Below are 20,978 nucleotides of genomic sequence, written 5' to 3' on the forward strand. Positions count from 1 at the left end.
GAGGTGATGGCTGGAAGGTTTAGAATGAATCTTAACCAATTGCTCTGGGCAACCCTCCTGACAATCGTTCTTCGCCTGCCATGCCATTACAGAAGGGGAAGACCATATGCAAATCAGTATTGGCCCCACCCAAAAGGGGGTAGTCCAGTAGGAACTGCTAGGTCACATCCCTTCTGCACGAGACCACAAGCATCCCCAAACATGTTTCGACCTAGTTGGGCCTCATCAGTGAGGAGTAGCTTGGGTCTCAAGGCCCAGAAGGCACGAGACCCATGTCTAGGCATACCCGTACCACTCAGGGTGATAAAGCAAAAACAAAGAGGTGATGGCTGGAAGGTTGTTAGGCAGAATCACATGCAGTACCCTTTGGGAAATGTAGTATAATTTATTGTATTTTGGAGTGCAGCGCCACTGCATGGGATCACATTATTGTTATAATGTGGCACACATATAGCCAGCCAGATGTTGCCAGTGTAACATATGGATATGCAAATGAAGACAGGTTACAGATTTAAAAGCATAATAGATTTTTTTTTTCTCTTCTCTCACTTGAAATGCCTCATTCACAGGAGAACACATTAGCTATATAATTGACTGACTTAATTAACCAATACTAACACTAGTTCTAATTCATTAACATTATAATGTGTTCTCCATGTGGAAAGAGAGGCAAAAGAGATGTGCTCTGAGAGTCATTTTTAAACATGCATTTTTCTCTGATTTTCTCGGGCTGCACTGAAATGTGAAGGATGGAAAGTCAGCAGGAAACAGAAACAGTTATTACAGTATGAAGATCCCATTGTTTGTGAAACAGGGGTGGCAACCTAATACACTTTCTGTTAATATGATTGGAGGGAAATATATCTGAAGACAGGCTGTGTAAGCAACAGAGCATTGCTGGACGAGCTCTGACAGAATTATAGTTAGTTAACTTTTGCGGAGCTGCTGTGAGGTCGCCTTTTCTGGGCTGCTGGGAGGAGTCGTTCCAGCTGCACTGCTGACCTTCAGAGACTGGGGGTTCACTTGGCACCGGCTTGAGAACTGCAGATTGCAGATTGAACTGCATGTTCTGACTGTGCGCTTTACAAAGAAAAACCCGGGCCCATTCAGCAGAGGCCACGAGCCAAGGGAGATCGCGCGTGGGAGAACTACAGATAACTGGTAATTATCAAAGTGAATGGAGATTATTGTGACTGCTGTATGAATGACCTAATATATATCAGGCAGGCAGAGTAGAAAAAAAGGAATCCCCTGTGTTTAATTGACACTTTATTATATTGGAAAATGAACATTGTTCTTTTGCTGCATGTTATACTTTTTCTCTTTGTTACAGATGATGCAAAGTGAATCTCGTTCTGCTGCTGTACATTTTTCTGTTTATTTCTGTAAAAAAAAACAAGGATAAGATGGTGTTCTGAAATGCAACTGTTTATAAAACACAAAAATACATGAAGGCAGACGTGTAGTGTGTTTTTGTATTTCTCTTTTCTTAGTGCATCTGGAATAGCACTTGTGATATGGGGAAGATTTTGAGGTAGTGCATTTGTCATTTTTCCCATATAGATAAAACAACAAAAAGAAAAAGTTGTCTAAAAGTAAGACTTAGCAATTATAAATAGCTGTGTGCGTGATTCCACTCAGTGTATGTATGTGTGATTTCTGAGTGGAATATAATATAATAGTTCTTGCTGAGCGTACATGAATCAGCAAAAAGAGGCCTATGGAAACATAATATCACTATGTAAATAAATTAGTGATACTACCACGTTATTGTGAATACTTTATGGAAACATAGTTCACTGGTGTAGATAAATCAGTGATAACAGCCATAGGTGGCACTCTATATGAAAATGTGGTGTTTCTGAATAATGTAGGTCCGAGGCCTCTAGAGATCACACAAACAGTCTAAACAAAAGAAGGGGGTTTTGTATGTTGGGACCACAAATAAAACAAATAAATTATGCTCACCAAAATACCACCAACAAAATGTATACCACTATAAAGCCAGACCCAATCTAAATGCAAGGAGTAGTCATTGCCAAATTACCATTATTTTTGGCGGTAAGAAAATACCGCCAGGCCCCAAATCTACACAAAATACCCTACATTTTTATGGTGCGCTGGAGGCCGGGAAAGTGATAATAGAGCACCTACTGGGCATGGCAAGTGTGTCTCACACTGCCATCTGTACATTAAAGGGAACCCATTTCATAATAGCAGTGTGTCACTAAAAACGAATTTTAGAATGTCTCAAATGGAAGCCACATTCTCAGAGCTAGTGCAATATCTAGAGGCAAAGTTATATGCACATGGAACATGGTCATCGAACAGTGCCACAGAATGGCATGACCGCACTCAGGGTGAAGTGTAGAAACAAAAACTAGACAATATTTTTGTAGAAGGCAGCATAATTCAGGTCTGCCTCCTAAGGTTGTTAAATGCAGCTGATAAACATGCAGAGAAAGATTGTCTGATACGGCTATGCGCCAAGATTTGGTTTATCTTGAATAGGTCCCTGCGAATGCAAGCAAATGATGCTAAGCTGATTAACAGGTTAAAAGCTGACCTAGATGGGGGCAAGTAAAAAGGAGGAGATATTAAGAGCAGAATTAGAAGGATGTCAAAAAGACATGCAGTTAAAATGCAGAGATTTCGATATTCAATTGTCCAAAAGCAAGAAACAATTTGAGGACAGTGAACAAGAATTGGTACACTTAAAAGCATTAGTGGACCACATTAGACAAGATAAAGATGAGATGGTTTCAGAAATGCAGGTCTTACAAAAAGAACATTTTTGAAAAAGAAAGTGATCTCCAGAATGCAGAACAGGAAATGGTTAAAATGCTTCAAGAAATAGACAAGAGAAACAAAGAATTCAATGAATGCCAAATGCAAATGTGCGACATGCAGGAGGTAATTAATAAAAAGAGTGATGAAAACAATTGCTTGCAAAACGAGGCAGATAGGCTCCTTAAGATGTGTAAGGATTTGGAACAACAAATGTGCATTCCCAGGTCCCAGGATAGACGGCAGGGCACCACATTTAATGGAGTTGAGGTGAATTCTATTTCTACCCAAAGAGCTAGTGCCCCAGTGACTGGGCCGGTGACCGAATTTGGTTACAGCGCCCTTGGGGGATTTGATACTCCCATTGGGGGCCGCCACCAATCCCATACACCTGGAACCAGGGTTGAATCACCAAGTAGTGCAATTCCATGCATTGCAACAAGTAGCCCCATAAAGATAATGAAATCCATCAAAGCCCTTATCAAACCATTTAAAAAGGGAGGGGAATGCTGCATAGAGGATCACTTAGAAGCGGTTCATGACATTTTTAAAGCCCTCCAGATACCCAAGGAACAATACAGGCAGTATTTTCATTTAACTTTAGATACTCCCACGGCCAGTATCATAAGGGGATTGAATGAGCAGCAGAATATGACATGGGCAGAGTTTGAAAAAGAGATTAGGCGTCATTTTTCTCCTTTCCAGTCATTGTAGGAGGCAAAGAAAGTTGCTTACACAATAACTGCTGGGCCTAATACATCACCTTGCCAGTTTTTACAAGACTTAAAAAGAGCATTTTCTCACTTTGATGTATCTTTTGAACCCAATTCTAATGAGTTTAAAACTGCCTACTTCCATGGGCTACAGAAAGACATTATATCACAACTGGTCCGTGAATTTGATCGTGACAAGTCCCTTGAGTGGATTGTACACCAAAGTACAAAACTATATGAAGTACTCTATTGTCAGGGTAGAGAAAGTGATAAATTGAAAGATGCTAGACCAAAATCTAAAGAACCCTCAGCAACAGTGATGGAAATCAGGTCAGCCAAAATGTCCCTTGAGTCTGCTCAAAGTCCAGGTAAAAATAATTTGACACCTGAACAAAGGGGTAATCAACAAAGATTATCACTTCCTGTACCAATGTTTCAATCACATCATCCTAGTAATAGGGAGAGCTACATTAGCCCCAGGTACTTAGGAGATAGGCCCCGGGCCGGCTATCGGCCTGATATGTCAGGTATGAACAATAACCAGAGACAAAATCAGGATCAAAGAAATGATGGTCCCTACCAGACATTGGGGACACAGAGCAGATTTGATCCCAATACCATGATATATGGTAATCAAGATAGACCCCGATATGTGGATCGTTTTGCTGATAATGGGAATCAACATAGGGGTCAACACCCACAAAATGAGAGACAGGACATGAGGCAGAATATGAATTATGCTCCACGTCAGTACAATGATTCCCCACCAGGGGATTACAACCAAAGGATGGGTGCACCCCGATCCCCTACACATACGAATCAAGAGTTCAGGAACAACCCCAATAGAAATCATTCACCTGAGAGTTACCAGAATAGATTCAATTAGGGGGAAAACAACCAATATCGATCTAGGCCACAGAGAGAGGATTCTAGAGAGATGGAAAGATTCCAGTGTCTCGAGGCCCAAGAGAAAATGTTAGCTGAGCAAATAGGAATGCTCTGTACAGCACAAAAACAGTCATCAAAGGAGGGGCAGAAAGCCATAGCAATGACCGGTGGTTTCTGAAAAGTGACTATGTACTTATAATACCTGCAGTGCCAAAAAGACAGATTGCTCGATGTAATTATGCATAATGACTCTGAGATGCCTAATGATTTAAAAGTGAAAATACCAGTAAATGAACATGTGACAGAAATTGCAAATACATCTAAAAGAGAGGTACGGTTTAACCTCGAGCTAAATCAAACGTTGGAGATCTGTACAAATGAAACAGGAAAACCTGAAATTCCAAAAGAACAAAGAGACAGATTTAAGAAAAATGACTCATGCATGGGGAATACCAGCTGGGGAATATCAGTGAACAGGGAGTAAGTGGGAATGCTATAACTCCTTCCCTGGGCAATCAGAGCAACAACCAAACACAGGCAGACAAAATAAATGCTCAAAAGGAGGGTACAGGTCAATCACCTGAAGAATTCTTTGAGCCACATATTTTTGAAGAAGTTAAAAGGGCTGGTACCGCACTAAATAATCACAAATGCACAGGGTTAGACAATGACAAGTTGCCAAATTATGTTGTCACACATGTTCAGTTGGAGGATTGTAGTGTGACCTCTGATGATACCTGGATGGATGGGCGAACAGTGGCCATACTCCAAAAAACCTCCGAACATAGAGAAATGAATAAAGTCTCCCACACAGAAATGGGCAAAAAGGAGGGAAAAATGTCATTCCATTTACCAATGTGCTTAGCCAAAAGTGAAAAAGGCCTTAGAAAGGTGAGCCCTGAAATCAGTAAGAATTTGCACTTCTTATGTGTGTTAGAGGAAGTTGAAGACAGGTATTATGCTCCCATCACTGTAGAAAAAAATGCAATACATTTGCAATGATTGACACTGGCGTACAGGCCACAATTATGTCTAAAGAATTGGTAAAGAGTATCAATGAAGGGAGATCCCCAAAGAATCAGATCACAGTGAAAGAAAATCAAGGTCCATTGCATCATTTTAACGGGGAGGAGGTGCCTATTATAGGTGTCACCGAGGTTGACATAAAGATATGTAAACACAGAATGAAACAGGAGGTATTGGTCACAACCATTTGTGAAATTCCGTTTGTGATGGGAACAGATTGCCTGAAAAGATTGAAAAGAAATGAAAAGAACCTGTCTTCATTTGCATATGGATATGCAAATGAAGACAGGTTACAGATTTAAAAGCATAATAGAATTTCTTTGTTCTCTTCTCTCACTTGAAATGCCTCATTCACAGGAGAACACATTAGCTATATAATTGACTGACTTAATTAACCAATACTAACACTAGTTCTAACTCATTAACATTATAATGTGTTCTCCATGTGGAAAGAGAGGCAGAAGAGATGTGCTCTGAGAGTCATTTTTAAACGTGCATTTTTCTCTGATTTTCTTGGGCTGCACTGAAATGTGAAGGACGGAAAGGCAGCAGGAAACCAAAACAGAAATAGTTATTACAGTATGAAGATCCAATTGTTTGTGAAACAGGGGTGGCAACCTAATACACTTTCTGTTAATATGATTGGAGGGAAATATATCTGAAGACTGGCTGCGTAAGCAGCAGAGCTTTGCTGGACGAGCTCTGACAGAATTATAGTTAGTTCACTTTTGCGGAGCTGCTGTGAGGTCGCCTTTGCTGGGCTGCTGAGAGGAGTCGTTCCAGCTGCACTGCTGACCTTCAGAGACTAGGGGTTCCTGGTCACTTGGCACCGGCTTGAGAACTGCAGATTGCAGATTGAACTGCATGTTCTTGCTGTGCGCTTTAAAAAGAAAACCCTGGGCCCATTCATCAGAGGCCACGAGCCAAGGGAGATCGCGTGTGGGAGAACTACAGATAACTGGTAATTATCAAAGTGAATGGAGATTATTGTAACTGCTGTATGAATGACCTAATATATAACAGGCAGGCAGAGTAGAAATACATGGAATCCCCTGTGTTTAATTGACCCTTTATAATATTGCAAAATGAATATTGTTCTTTTGCTGCATGCTTTCCTTTTTCTCTTTGTTACAGATGATGCAAAGTGAATCTCGTTCTGCTGCTGTACTTTTTTCTGTTTATTTCTGTAAAAAAAACAAGGGTAAGATGGTGTTCTGAAATGCAACTGTTTATAAAACACAAAAATACATGAAGGCAGACGTTTAGTGTGTTTTTGTCTTTCTCTTTTCTTAGTGCATCTGGAATAACACTTGTGATATGGGGAAGATTTTGAGGTAGTGCATTTGTCATTTTTCCCATATAGATAAAACAACAAAAAGAATAAGTTGTCTAAAAGTAAGACTTAGCAATTATAAATAGCTGTGTGCGTGATTCCACTCAGTGTATGTGTGTGTGATTTCTGAGTGGAATATAGTGCAATAGTTCTTGCTGAGCGTACATGAATCAGCAAAAAGAGGCCTATGGAAACATAATCTCACTAATGTAAATAAATCAGTGATAATACCACATGTTATTGTGAATACTTTATGGAAACATAGTTCACTGGTGTAGATAATCAGTGATAACAGCCATAGGTGGCACTCTATATGAAAGTGTGGTGTTTCTGAATAATGTAGGTCAGAGGCCTCTAGAGATCACACAAACAGTCTAAACAAAAGAAGGGGGTTTTGTATGTTGGGACCACAAATAAAACAAAGAAATTATGTTCACCAAAATACCACCAACAAAATGTATACCACTATAAAGCCAAACCCAATCTAAATGCAAGGAGTAGTCATTGCCAAATGACCATTATTTTTGGCGGTAAGAAAATACCGCCAGGCCCCATGTCTACACAAAATACCCTACAGAACACTACATGCAATTAAGACTACAAGTGTCAGTACAATTTCACCTTTGGTACAGGCCTGTACTATACAGTTATGTGGTAGCAGTGGCAGAGCAGCCAGACTAATATCAAGAGTTGAGTGAGCAGTAGAACAAGTTACACAAAGGACCAACAAATACAGTGATTCAACTATTCACTTACTCAAGGTTTCTTGGTAAAAGAATATACATTTATTTACACTGTCAGTTTGAAAACATAACACTAGCAGGAGCAGCTCAATATCACACACTAATAAACCAAAAATACACAATCGATAAGTAAATGAGCAAGTTTAGCTCCCCTGAAGTGGGAGCAAAATGGCACTTCAGATACTTTTAAAAGGGGTAAAAAGACAAGGTTATAAGAATAGACAGCCCAAATACTTGCAAAGGCAAGGAAAAGGGTTTCAGTAAACTACAACCAGCAATTCAGTTCATACTCCTGTACAAAAGTCAATGGTTCTGAGAGGTTGTATAGGATAGCAAAGTTCTGGTAGTAAGTAAGAACTTTAACCTCTGGCATTGCTCTGGGCAATCCTCCAGACCATCATTCTTCTCCTGCCAAGCCATTACAGAAGGGCAAAGACCATAAGCAAATCAGTATTGGCCCCACCCCAAAAGGGGCAGTCCAGCCCGAACTGCTAGGTCACATTGTTTCTGCACGAGACCACAAGCATCCTCAAACATGTTTGGACCTAATTGGGCGTCATCAGTGAGGAGTACCTTGAGTCTCTAGGCCCAGCAGGCACAGGACCCATGTCTGGGCATACCTGTCACACTCGGGGTGACAAAGCAAAAACAAAGAGGTGATGGCTGGAAGGTTTAGAATTAATCTTAACCACTGGCATTGCTCCGGACAACCCTCCAGACCATAGTACTTTACCTGCCAAGCCATTACAGAAGGGGAAACACCATATGAAAATCAGTATTGGCCCCACTGCTAAAGAGGTAGTCCAGCCCAAACTGCTAGGTCACATCCCTTCTGTACGAGATCACAAGCATCCCCAAACATGTTTTGGCATAGTTGGGCCTCATCAGTGAGGAGTAGCTTGGGTCTCTAGGCCCCTCAGGCACAAAACATGTCTGGGGATGCTTGTGATCTCATGCAGAAGGGATGTGACCTAGCAGTTCAGGCTGGATTGCCCCTTTTGGGGTAGGACCAAGCCTGATTTGCATATTGTTTTCCCCTTCTGTAATGGCTTGGCAGACTGAAAAACAAAGGTCTGGAGGAGGGTTGCCAAGAGCTGTGCCTTTGGATATGATGATTTATTTATTTATTTTTCTTTTATTATTTAAGCGCTCACACAGGCCGCGGGCATCGAGGCGCTGTTACAGGAATTGTTTGTTTTTTAGATGCGTAATTGTTTTTTTGTCTTGGTTGCGTATTTATAACACGCTTAAATACCCAGAGGTTTCTAAGCACGGACCCGGGGATCGAACCTGTGTTGCTTCATGTCATCTTGCTTCCAAGGCGAGCACGTTGCCACTGAGCTACCTGCCCAGTGACGGTAATTCAAAACCTTCCAGCCATCACCTTTCTGTTTTGCTAAAGTCACCCCGAGTGGGACGGGTCTTCCCAGAAATGGGTCCTGAGTCTCCCGGGCCTAGAGACCCAAACTACTCCTCACTGATGATGCCCAATAAGGCTGAAACATGTTTGGGAATGCTTGTGGTCTTGTGCAGAAGTGATGTGACCTAGCAGTTCAGGCTGGACTGCCCCTTTTGGGATAGGACCAATCCTGATTTGCATTTGCTTTTTCCCCTTCTGTAATTGCTTGGCAGGCTGAAAAACGATGGTCTGGAGGGTTGCCCAGAGATGTGCCCTTGGTTATGATTAATTCAAAATCTTCCAGCCATCACCTTTCTGTTTTGCTAAAGTCACCCGAGTGGGACCGGTATTCCCAGACGTGGGTCCCGAGCCTGCTAAACCTCATTGATGAGGCCCAACTAGGTTGAAACATGTTTGGGGATGCTTGTGGTTTTGTGCAGAATGGATGTGACCTAGCAGTTCGGGCTGGATTGCCCCTTTTGGGGTGTGGCCAATACTGATTTGCATATGGTCTTTCTCCTTTTGTAATGGCTTTGGAGCAAAGAACAATGGTTTGGAGGTTTGCCCAGAGCAATGCCAGTGGTTAACATTCATTCTACACCTTTCAGCCATCACCTCTTTGTTTTTGCTTGGTCACCCAGAGTGGGACGGGTCTGCCCAGGCGTGGGTCCCGTGCCTGCTGGGCGTAGAGAGCCAAGCTAATCCTCATTGATGAGGCCCAACTAGGTCCAAACATGTTTAGGGATGCTTGTGGTCTCGTGCAGAAGGTATCTGACCTAGCAGTTCAGGACTACCTCTTTAGGGGTGGGGCCAATACTGATTTGCATATGGTCTTTCCCCTTCTGTAATGGCTTGCCAGGACAAGAGCGATGGTCTGGAGGGTTGCCCAGAGCAATGCCAGTGGTTAAATTTCATTCTGCACCTTTCAGCCATCACCTCTTATGTTTTGCTTTGTCACACCGAGCAGGACGGGTATGACCAGACGTGGGTCCCGTGCCTGATGGGCCTAGAGACCCAAGCTAATCCTCATTGATGAGGGCCAACTAGGTCCAAACATGTTTGGGGATACTTGTGGTCTCGTGCAGAAGGGATGTGACCTAGCAGTTTGGGCGGACTGCCCCTTTTGGGTTTGGGACAATACCGATTTGCATTTGGTCTTTCCCCTTCTGTAATGGCTTGGCAGGACAAGAACGATGGTCTGGAGGGTTGCCCAGAGTAATGCCAGTGGTTAAGATTCATTCTAAACCTTCCAGCCATCACCTCTTATTTTTTGCTTTGTCACACCGAGCAGGACGGGTATGCCCAGACATGGGTCCTATGCCTTCTAGGCCTAGAGACCCAAGCTACTCCTCATTGATGAGGCACAACTAGGTCCAAACATGTTTGGGGATGCTTGTGGTCTCGTGCAGAAGGGATGTGACCTAGCAGTTCGGGCGGGACTGCCCCTTTTGGGGTCGGGCCAATACTGATTTGCATATGGTCTTTCCCCTTCTGAAATGGTTATGGCTGGCGAAGAACGATGGTCTAGAGAGTTGCCCAGAGCAATGCCAGAGTTTAAGATTCATTTTAAACCGTCCAGCCATCACCTCTTATTTTTTGCTTTGTCACCCCGAGTGGGACGGGTATGCCCAGACGTGGGTCCTGTGCCTAATCCTAATCCTCGACACATTTAGCTCCAGCTCAGAACTGGAGGTGAATCGTTCAACTTTCCGGCCATCTCATAGTTGGGCAGTGTGGTATTGCAGCGGTAACGGTACTACCAATGCTTTTTTACTTCACCTCCCAACTCGTGATGAGGCAGTAGTCTTCTCCATTTCAATTTGGGAGTGGAAAAAGTCAATATTCATCAGGAAGTAGTCCACCAAACGTCTTTGCAATATTTGACGTTGAGCATTAACTCATTTAGCAGTTCTTATTTGAGGGCCTGGCCATTTTCTTTATCATGTTCACCCGGAATGCAGAATGTCTTTTAAAAATAAGTTTCAAGACCATTGATAAGTACATTGGACTTGACATTATACACCATGTTTAAATGCACTTCAGTGTTAATTTCTAACTCTTCTATCTTCAAGTTGTCACTAATTGAAGTTTGGCAATCTTCAAAGCACTAGATAAGGCACCGAGAACAAAATTACCCTCAACATTTAATGTTTGCTCAAACAAAGTGTTCGAGAGAGGTTTTTCACCCCAGAGAACTCGTTATTCACGTTTTCACTTAGTGTGACTGTATGTTGTTGAATTTCTGATGACTCCATTTCAAATATAAGCTCTCTAAATCTCATAAACCTATGGATTTATTTTAAAGTGCTCTCCCACAGTGAATATATGAACATGTTCTCATCTTCTACAACATAAATAACTGTGTTATGAGAATGTGATGCATTGTATTTGCATCATTGGTGCATTCATTCTTTTCATGTGTGCACTGTGTATTTTAGGGAATTTGTTTCCTCAACAAAGGAGAGTCAACCAGTGTGTCGCAAGTGGCTTCTTTTTCTCCCGTACTTCCCTAGGCTGTGAAACTTCATTCTTGTAAACATCATACAGCTGTTTTTTTATTTCTTCAATTTGTACCGCCTTAAAAGAAAGGGAAATCTTAAAGGAATGCTGATATCATTCAGATTATCTCTGATACATAAGGCACTACCTGGTACACTAATTCAAGGTTCCACCCTACTAACTTTAATAATTTAATGAAAGACTTTTCTATTTCTAATTTGTATTTATTTTCTATCCATAGAACACTCTAACATCATAAGTGTTTTCTTAGCGCTAGTCCTGTGGAAATCATGGAGGCAGCAATCCAAGTAGGCTGATGTAAAGAGCTAGGTTTTCAATTTCTGGTTAAAGACATTGGGCAACATAACAGAAGTGAGAAAAAGAGGAAGGCAGTTCCAGATGGATGGGACCATGAGATAGAATGTATGCCCCCACTTCCCCTTGACAGCACAGCAGTAGCTGGAAAATAATGAAGAATATTGGGAGTGGAAGGTGCATGAAGGAGAATACTGTTTGAGTTTGTGCAGTATGCCCAGAAGACGATTTGTGAAAAAACAATCCAAGGGGTAAATAAGGTGGGCATGTTTTTCAAGGAAAATATGTACATTTCATGCAAATGCAGCCCAGTAGGTCAGTCAGCCCCTTGAAACTTATAACTGAGAACTCACTCGACATGCCCGCGTTAGTTACAGCTTTTAAAAACAACATTAACAACATGTATCCAATACAAGTTAATCCAATATTTCCTACAGGCTATCCCCTATACAAAAATCTGAACATCACCTATATTGTACTACCCCATTGGTCAATTAAGTATCTGTCACAACATGAATACATACCCCTGTAAATTACCTAACTGGGCAGTCATTAAAAAAAAAGAAAACGTTGTTCTGATTGGTCCATTACATTTAGGTAACTTGTTGCAACAATGGACTTTCCTTATTGGTTAAAACATTTTCAGATAATTTTTGATGTGCATGCCCCTCGAAAAAGGACCAATCTTGAACGAGTGTGAACAATGAAGTCAATACCCTGTGGCAATAAAGTGGGCACAATAATACTTTTTCATAAAACCAGACAAATTGGCAATCCCAAATGTTTCTTTGGCCTTGCAGTTGTACTCTATGTCAACAACTCTTGAAACATGTTGCTTTCCCAGTACACATCCTTCCATATCTCTCTTGAAAACCAGGTGTCTTTCTAAAAAATGCAGCCAAGACACTGCTCGTATTCATTTGCTCTATTTAGCTTGACACCTGTAGTTCTAATGGACCTGACACTTCTCAATGGGAGCAGCATAACCATAATCAATATCAACAACATGGCAACATCTGCTGCTGCACTAATCTAACTGTCAGGAACAAAACAGATATTATGCACTCCATTCATAGCTCGTGTGGCCTACTCGGCCTTACACCATCAACTTCTATGTTTGCAGTGCTTCCCCGTTTTTCCAGGGGCATTGGGGGGAAGGAGGAATACAATCTAATTAAATGAACAAAACAGAAGCGCAAAAATGTGGCCGAATACTCTAATTGGCAGAAAGTTACAAACTCTAACAGGGCCTAATTCAAAATGGCAGGACTCTTACTAATGTGGCCGACAGTCCTTTTTGCTATAACATCAACATCTATCCTATTTAATGTTTAAGCTATGTGGCAGAAACTGCCACCCTTTCACCAACTACAATGCAACACATTCTGAGTTCTTCTAAATGCAAACAACACACAACTTAATTCACTGGTGCTGGTTGCAAAGCCCTTACATATCCTGGGCCTAAACTCTAAATATAATGAACAAATCATTTAGCTGCTCCTTTCCCAGTGTGATGCACTCTAAAGTGTTTTAAAGCTAACTACAAAGCTAACTAGAAATAGCATGTGTGCAGAAATGCTAAAGCAAATGGTGAAAAGGCTGAGACTAAATGACCAGCTCTCCTTGCTAATAGAATTTCTGCAGTCTGAACCTCATTTCACATTTGTGATGCTGCACTTTGTTAGGGTGTTTTAATCTCCAGGCCACTTCTGTCTCATGTGTTGTCTTACTTGTTTCTCTGAGTTCTAGTGCAGAGATTAGCTCCTTGCCAATGTACCTATTTGTTTGGGGCTCTGACTAAAGTTACCACTGGGGTTAGTATTGTGTAGGGCACTCTATTTTGTATCCTGCTTCTTCAATTATAATCATGACAACACTGCTCTTTAGATCATATAAAAAAACATGCCATACAGTAAACAGTCCTGTACAGCCTTTGGTTATTTTATAAGAACTTTATAGATGTTCTGCAGATCAGAATGAAAACACATGATATAAACACATTGTCAAATTGTTGTATTATTGAAAGAGATCTGACAAAAAAGAAATACATTCCCAGCTTTTCCCTGCCTATTTCACCCCAGGCAAAACTCTTCCCCCAGCAAAACCCTTTCCCCACAAACAGCGAGCAGGCCTCTATCGATTTTTTTCCAAACTTGGAAGAGCATGCTTCTACAAAAAACCTCAAGAAATGACTGGTCTCTTTCAGCTTTCAGAGCGATAACGCCCCTATTTCTGCAGGCAGCTAACTTCACATAGAAAAGCACATTTTTGCTCCAGTGAATGAAGAACAATTGGCTTTCCTAAAGCCTAATTTGACATCCCGCTAATCAGTACATGTTTATCTACAATGTGTGAAGTTCTTTTGGTTTGTCACTTAATGCTTACCATACATTTTGAAAGTGCCTTGTCTCCTCCGAACTGACATCAAATCATCTTGAAAGTCCACAAGCTCTCTCTCTCATGCTCTCTCACACCTGTCCAGATAAACTGCAGCTCGCTCCCTCTCCTCTGCCAGCCAGCGCCTGGAATCCTGCCTCTGCCCCACAAAGCAAGCACACTCAGACCTTTCTCTCTGTGTTCTTAGCAAGAAACCCCAGATGAACCTGTTTTCTTTCTCTCTGCAACTGTATAAATGCCTTTCTCTGACAGCCCATTTCACCTATGTCTCTCTTTATAAAGTATATGATCTCCCCGCCTCTGACAGTGATGTCATGCATCAATCAGTCACCTAGTCAGGCATGACCAAGCCCTCTGGAAACTTCCAGAAGTCCCTATTCTTTTTGTAAAGACTGGTAGGGGGTGTCTGTACTTCCGCTCTCTATATGGTAGAGTACTGGTTTACCAGTGCTGTCTTGTCGCCACAAGCTTTCGGAGGGGTTTAAATAACACCCTCGCCGCTCCAGAGATTCTTTTCCTCCTGTGGTGCTTCCCTTTGGTGTTCAATTAACTGGTTTTGCCCCATGTTGCTAAAACCCTCAGGTTCACTTCGTGCAACAATCATCCTCTCATGCACATCAGTTATTTGCACATTAATTATTGTTTCGTCCTTGGATGCCATACGCTTGGCTTCCGTGTCTGCTGCTTGATTTCCACGTGAGATCAAATCTGTCCCTTTCATGTGGGTGGCGCATTTCAGGACAGCTATGCCAACTGGGAGCTGTAGTGCCTTAATGCGCCTGTTCAATAAGGCTGCGTGCTGCACTGACGTACCGTCAGCTCGCAGGCAGCCCCTCCTTTTCCAGCACGCTAGGCCTGCGTTCACTGTCGACGTCACATAGGCGGAATCGCTGTACACCGTCACTTCCTGGTCTGCGTGATTCTCAATAGCGAGTATCAATGCCAATAATTCTGCAGCTTGTGCTGAATAATGAGATGGTAATCGTGCACTAATGAGTACTCGAAATTCTCAATTTGCTGTGTGCTTCACCGCAGCAGTGCCTGTATATCTTTGCCCATCATTTTGATTGATTCTCGAGGAACTGTCAACAAAGACAATTTCTCCTTCTGACAATGCATTCTCTTTCACTCTGGGAATCTCAACATAGAATTCTTCATAGTTCGAACAGACATGGATTGGCTCTCCGTCGGTGTCTGGCTCTGCTATGGACATAGCTGGATTCACTATCTTACATCGAATTATCTTAATCGATGGATTTGATATGATCACTTCATAAGCAGAAGCTCTCTGAGATGTTAATGTGCCTTTCGGTTTCTCTAGAATGGAAAATAATGCGTGCTCGACGAACAACATCATTGAGCATCTCATCACAATAGTTGTAGCCATCTCCATGGCGAACGCTGCGGCAGCTAAACTTTATTCGCATATAAAGTGACCCCTCATTACTGGGTCTAGATTCCCACTGTAGAGTGCCTAGGGCTTGTACCCCAACGTGGTTCTCTGTGTGAGTACTGCCGTATTTACATTGCCAGTCGTGTGTGAAAACAGGTAGAATTCCTCTGCATAATGGGAATTCCTAAAACAGGTGCCGTGCAAATAGCTTTCTTGAGTCCAACAAACCCTTTTCCATGGTTTTAGTCCATTCAATTTTTTTCTTTCGTCACCTATGCTTTCTTTAGGGCCTGTAACACGGGCTTGCTGTACGAGCTGTATTCAAAGACCCATGCCCTGACACAATTGCAAAGGCCTAGAAAACTCTGCATCTGTTTTATCGTGTGTGGCTTGGCTGTGTTCAATATGACTTCAGACCTTTCAGGGGTAACCCTTTTCCCCTCATGTGAGATCAGCTGGCCTATGTAAAGCACTTCTTGTTTACAATATTGTAACTTCTCTTTGTCAACTTTATATCCCCTCTCTGCCAATATAGTCAATAGCTGAATAGAATTGCGTCTGCACGTCTCTTCTGCCATGCTGCAAATTAAGATGTCATCCACATATTTCAAGACAACACTCTCTAATGCAATATTGCTTAAGTCCATCTGCAGGCTCTGTTGAGAATCGAAGGAGACTCACAGTACCCCTGGGGTAACCTCGTGCTTTTCAGGCGCATCTGTCTGAATGTGAATTTAGTCAAATCTTGTAAGTCTTTTTGCAATGGGATTGAGAAAAATGAATTTTTCAAGTCAATCACCATGAAATATTTTGCCTCAACGGGTGTATTACATAGGATTGTGGACGGGTTAGGGACTAGAGGGAACTCAGCCTCTACAATAGCATTTATCAGGCGTAAATCTTGAATTAGTCTCCACGACCCTCCCTTTGATTTTTTGAAAGGGTATAAAGAGGTATTGCATGACGACTTTGATGTCACCAACATGCCCTACTCTATCATGGCAGAAATTGTCTTGAAAATCCCCTCATCTGCGTCCCTAGACATGGGATATTGTTGTGCCTTGGGTAGAATTGCTCCTGCTTTCAATGTAATCCTCACTTCTCTGACTCCTTTCATTAAGCCTACCTCATAGGGGCATGTGGTCCACACTGAGACAGGCACCTGGGCCATGTTGTCATCAAAATATTCAGGACGGTTTTGTGCCAGCATAATTTTCTGGGGAACCTCTCTTTTGATCATTCTCATGCATAAAATGAGTTTTACCTCAACTGTTGTTTCCTCTACACCTGTTTGTTCGTCAAACAGATCATCATCAGTGATGTCAGTCAATCTGTACCCTTCCTCAATGGTGATTACTGTGCACCATTGTCTGCCTTCATCATCACAACCATTGATCAATGCCATTTTCCCTTGCACTATGGCTGTGTGGATTGGATTGAAATACGTGTCCCTTTTCCTCATGCATAATTCTTGGTCTGAATAGAAACCCATTTGCAAAGCCTGGTAGCCCTGCCATTAATACACGCACTCCATATGCAAATATTTCTGGTTCCAATGGGACAGCTCTTGTAGCTGTTTGTCCTGATTATGCTCTAATCAATTTGCATATGTTCAAATAATGCATTCCTGGAGTTGAACATACTATGCCCTTCTCCGTGAACGAGATTGTCATGTTTAAATACGTCATTAGGTCTCGTCCCAATATATTTACTGGGGTTTGCCTTGAATATAGCAGTGGCACATGCATGTCACATTCTCCTATAGAGACTGTACGTTCATTTGTAAAAGGAACTCTACTTGTTGCTCCTGTGAAGCCCTGAGTATTTATAGCATCATTGGACAAGGAAAACTTGCCTTCACGTATACACGAGCGTGTTGCACCCGTGTCAACTAAGAAGGAATATTCTTTATCCCCTATACCGACATCTTCCCTTGGTTCCTTGTGAGGGTCGATGTCACTGATAGGAAAGAACACATCAGGTTTCCCAGTGAGCTGTCCTAATCCGTATATAACTTTGTCCCATGCTCAGTGAATAAATATCCTCCATCACCAGTGTTATTTCTCATTCCAGAATTCAATTCCTGTCCTGCACTTGTTGTCTGTGACAGTTGCATAGGCGACTGTTGAGATTGTCCTGGCGGACAATTTGTCACATTCTGAGGTTGCAAGCTTTGCTATGCTACCGGCGCTTGCTGCTGCACTGTGTGATTTTGTGCAACTCCATTTCCACTCTGCTGTAAGAATGTAGGTAGATTCACCATCCCTACTCTTGTCCCTTGATCGTTTTGCACCATGCCTTGACTTCTGCATGTGCTTGCCAGATGACCTGTCATTCCACACGTCCAACATATTGGCAGTGGTCTGATCATTTGCCCATTGGACATATCCTGATTGCCATTTTGCATGTTTTGAAAACCTTCCTGATTACCTTGGAAACCTCCCTGATTACTCTGCCACCCTCTCCCTCGAAAGCCTCTCCGCCTTGGGTAGAATACATTACTGCCCTGATTAACCTGCTGTTGATTATTGACCTGCTGTATGATTGATCCTTCTGTGCTAGTTATCATTGCCCCTTCAATGGCATACTTTGGCAATTTTTTCTGCACTAATTTTGCCTCTTCAGCTTTTTGTGCAGCCTCTTTTTTGCGATTCTTCTCCTGCAGCAATCTGCAATAGTGAGCTATGGTCAACTGTATTTCAGACCACTGTTTGGCCTCGATTCCTACCAACTTCTTGAGCTGCTTATGCACCTGATCTGGCAGCCCTTGGCATAATATATGGTAAAACATGTGTATAGATTTCCCCCAAGATTCCTGTGTTTCCAATACCCAGGTGTCTAGGGAATTCTGAATGTAAAGCAAAGGATCCTCTGACTCCTTCATTTTTCGTGTCATTATGGCTCCCATGTCAAAAGTGTCCGGGTATAGGAATCATAAGGCTTTCCATACCACAGCTCTGCAATTGTTTCATGGAGCTCCATCATGTGCAGTATTAAGTGTAGTCACACCAGGATAACTTGCCTGTGTCCACACATCATCAGCTCTATCAAAAAGTATGGTGATTAAAAGACCCTTGATATCCCCTATAGCTAACGTGTTCCCTCCCGTCATTTTTTCTAACTCATATATCCATTTTCCGGCTCCTGATGTCAACATTGAAAGTTTATTTTTCAAATGTTCTCTATCCATGTGTGGCCATTGTATATACTGTGGCCTTGTTCCTCCTTTTTTGAGCAACAGGAATTGTAATACATGGCACGCATTTTCCTCTCTTATCATTTTTTTCTATCCACTGCAGGGTTAATAGTCCTGCATCGCTGACTACCTGGCAATGTCCTCAGTCGGCTCACATAGGGCAGTGGAGACACCCCCCTCTGACCGTGAGATACTGCTTCATGTCGGTCTGACTGCGTGGCTTACTCTGATGCCTTAGGTGCAGATTCGCTAGAATCTGACCATCTTATCCCTTTTCCTCCAGCGCAGCATTTTTTTTTGTCTTCTCTCTTCTTCCTTTTCCTCATATTCTTCTCTTTCTGTGTCTGATATTGTCTGTGCCCAACTTGTGCAACTTCTCTCATCTTCCTTGTGTCTATTTAGCGTCAACCTATCTAGGGAAAGCTCTCTATTTCTGCTACTTCAGGAGGCGTTCTCAGTGTTGTACAGCTGAGTGCTCTCCAGACGCTCGTCCTCTCATTTCCCTTGGGGTCCTTGTTCTAGCCCCATTTCATCACATATTCTATTGATCGTTTCTCCGTTGTTTCTGGTGTCAAAGTCATCTTATATATTTTCCCTGGACATGCCAGGTACTGAATCGTACTCAGGAAATAATTCTTCAATGTCTTCCCAGTTTACTACAGGATCAGGTTTTTTAACCTCTCTCTCTAGATATTCAAGATCCCATGCTCTCTGTCTTCACTTGCGTTCTATGTCATCATCAAACTCTCTGCGCTTCCTTGCTTCCTCTCTGACCCTATCTTCTTCCTGTTTCTTCGCAACTCTATGTTCTTTTGCCCTACGTATTTCCTCATCCCTTTGTCTCTTTGTTCTCTTTACCCTTATTTTCTGTTCTTCTTCTTCTATCCTTTATTGTTCCTGCCTGCTCTGATCATTAGCTGTTCTTGGCTCATTATCACGTTTCCTTTCTTGCTCTTCTTGACACAACTGCTCTTGTCTCTGTGTATCTTTTTTCATGATCCTTTTGTCTCTCAATCCTTTTTCCTTTTCCTTCTATTTCCTTTTTGAATCATCTTGTTCTCCCTTTTGTCTCACGTCCTCAATGCCTTTACCATTGAGTTTCAATAGTATCTGACCTCCCATCCATTCGTTCTGTGTGAAAGCTATCTCATCAGTTCTATCCTCATATCCTTTCTATCTCTTTCCCTCTCTATCTGTATCTAGAGATGTACCTGCTTGTGCCTGGTCTCATTTCTCTTTCTCGCTTCTCTCCTTGTCCCTCTGGACTTTGGAAGTGATATCTCTATCTCTGTCTTTGTCTGGGTTTTCATCACTACTTTGCTTAGGTGACTCGTATGTCGGGTTGTTATATCCTGTGGCTGCTTTAAGTTCCCTCAACGGGTATAATCCTTTGTCTTTACTGGCTTTGATTTTTTTTCAGTTGGGATGGGTGGCACGGAAGGCATTTCACCCCCCTCTGTTCATACGTTAAGAATCCAATCTAACAGCGGCTCCTCTTCCTTATCCTCTTGATACATCTTCCAAAGCTCTAAACTCACTAGGTGTTTGTCTAACTTTTTGCCATTGTATGTTGTGTGCAAATATGTTGTCATGTGTTGCAGGACTTATTTTAGATAGCGATCCGCCCTGGGGCCATGGCATAAACATTTTGTGGGCGGTTCCTTTAACCCATTCTGCACTGTACTTGTTTAGCTTATTTGCATGTTTTGGTAACTTTTTGCACAAGTGCATAATTTTTCTCTTACAAAACCAACAATATGAGTGAGCACCAATCGTCGTAAGCTCCAAACCCGTTTTTTCACAAAAATGTATTTTTACTTTTTCAAACAACAACCATCAATTCATATCATACAAGGTCCTGGCTATACAATCGCATAATTTTCATGTTAAGTCCTCCCCAAAAAAATTCTTACTTCATGACGTCAGAGGTAAAAAAAACACAAGACAGACGTGACAGACTAGACAGACTCTGTCCGGCTATACAAATCTCCTGCCCCTATTGCTATTCCGACATGGAATGTAAGCCCGTCCCTTTCAGATTGCCTCTTTCATTGATTCTGTCCTGCTACTGTGCCCTACCTTTTAAGGACTTTGAATGCAGGCTACTTCTAGCGCTATATTAAAGTGAAGGTATCTGGGCGTATCCTCTCTCTGCTCAGGTATCCTCCTGGTATCCTTCTCCATGCTCGGGTATCCTCCCGGTATCCTCTAACTATTGCTCGGTCACCCTCGGGTCACTATTTCCTTCCCCTTATATATATATATACATTCTGCTCTACCTCTGACTTT

The sequence above is a fragment of the Ambystoma mexicanum genome, chromosome 12, assembly GCF_040938575.1.
Source record: "Ambystoma mexicanum isolate Mex_15411 chromosome 12, UKY_AmexF1_1, whole genome shotgun sequence".
Lineage (NCBI taxonomy): Eukaryota > Metazoa > Chordata > Amphibia > Caudata > Ambystomatidae > Ambystoma > Ambystoma mexicanum.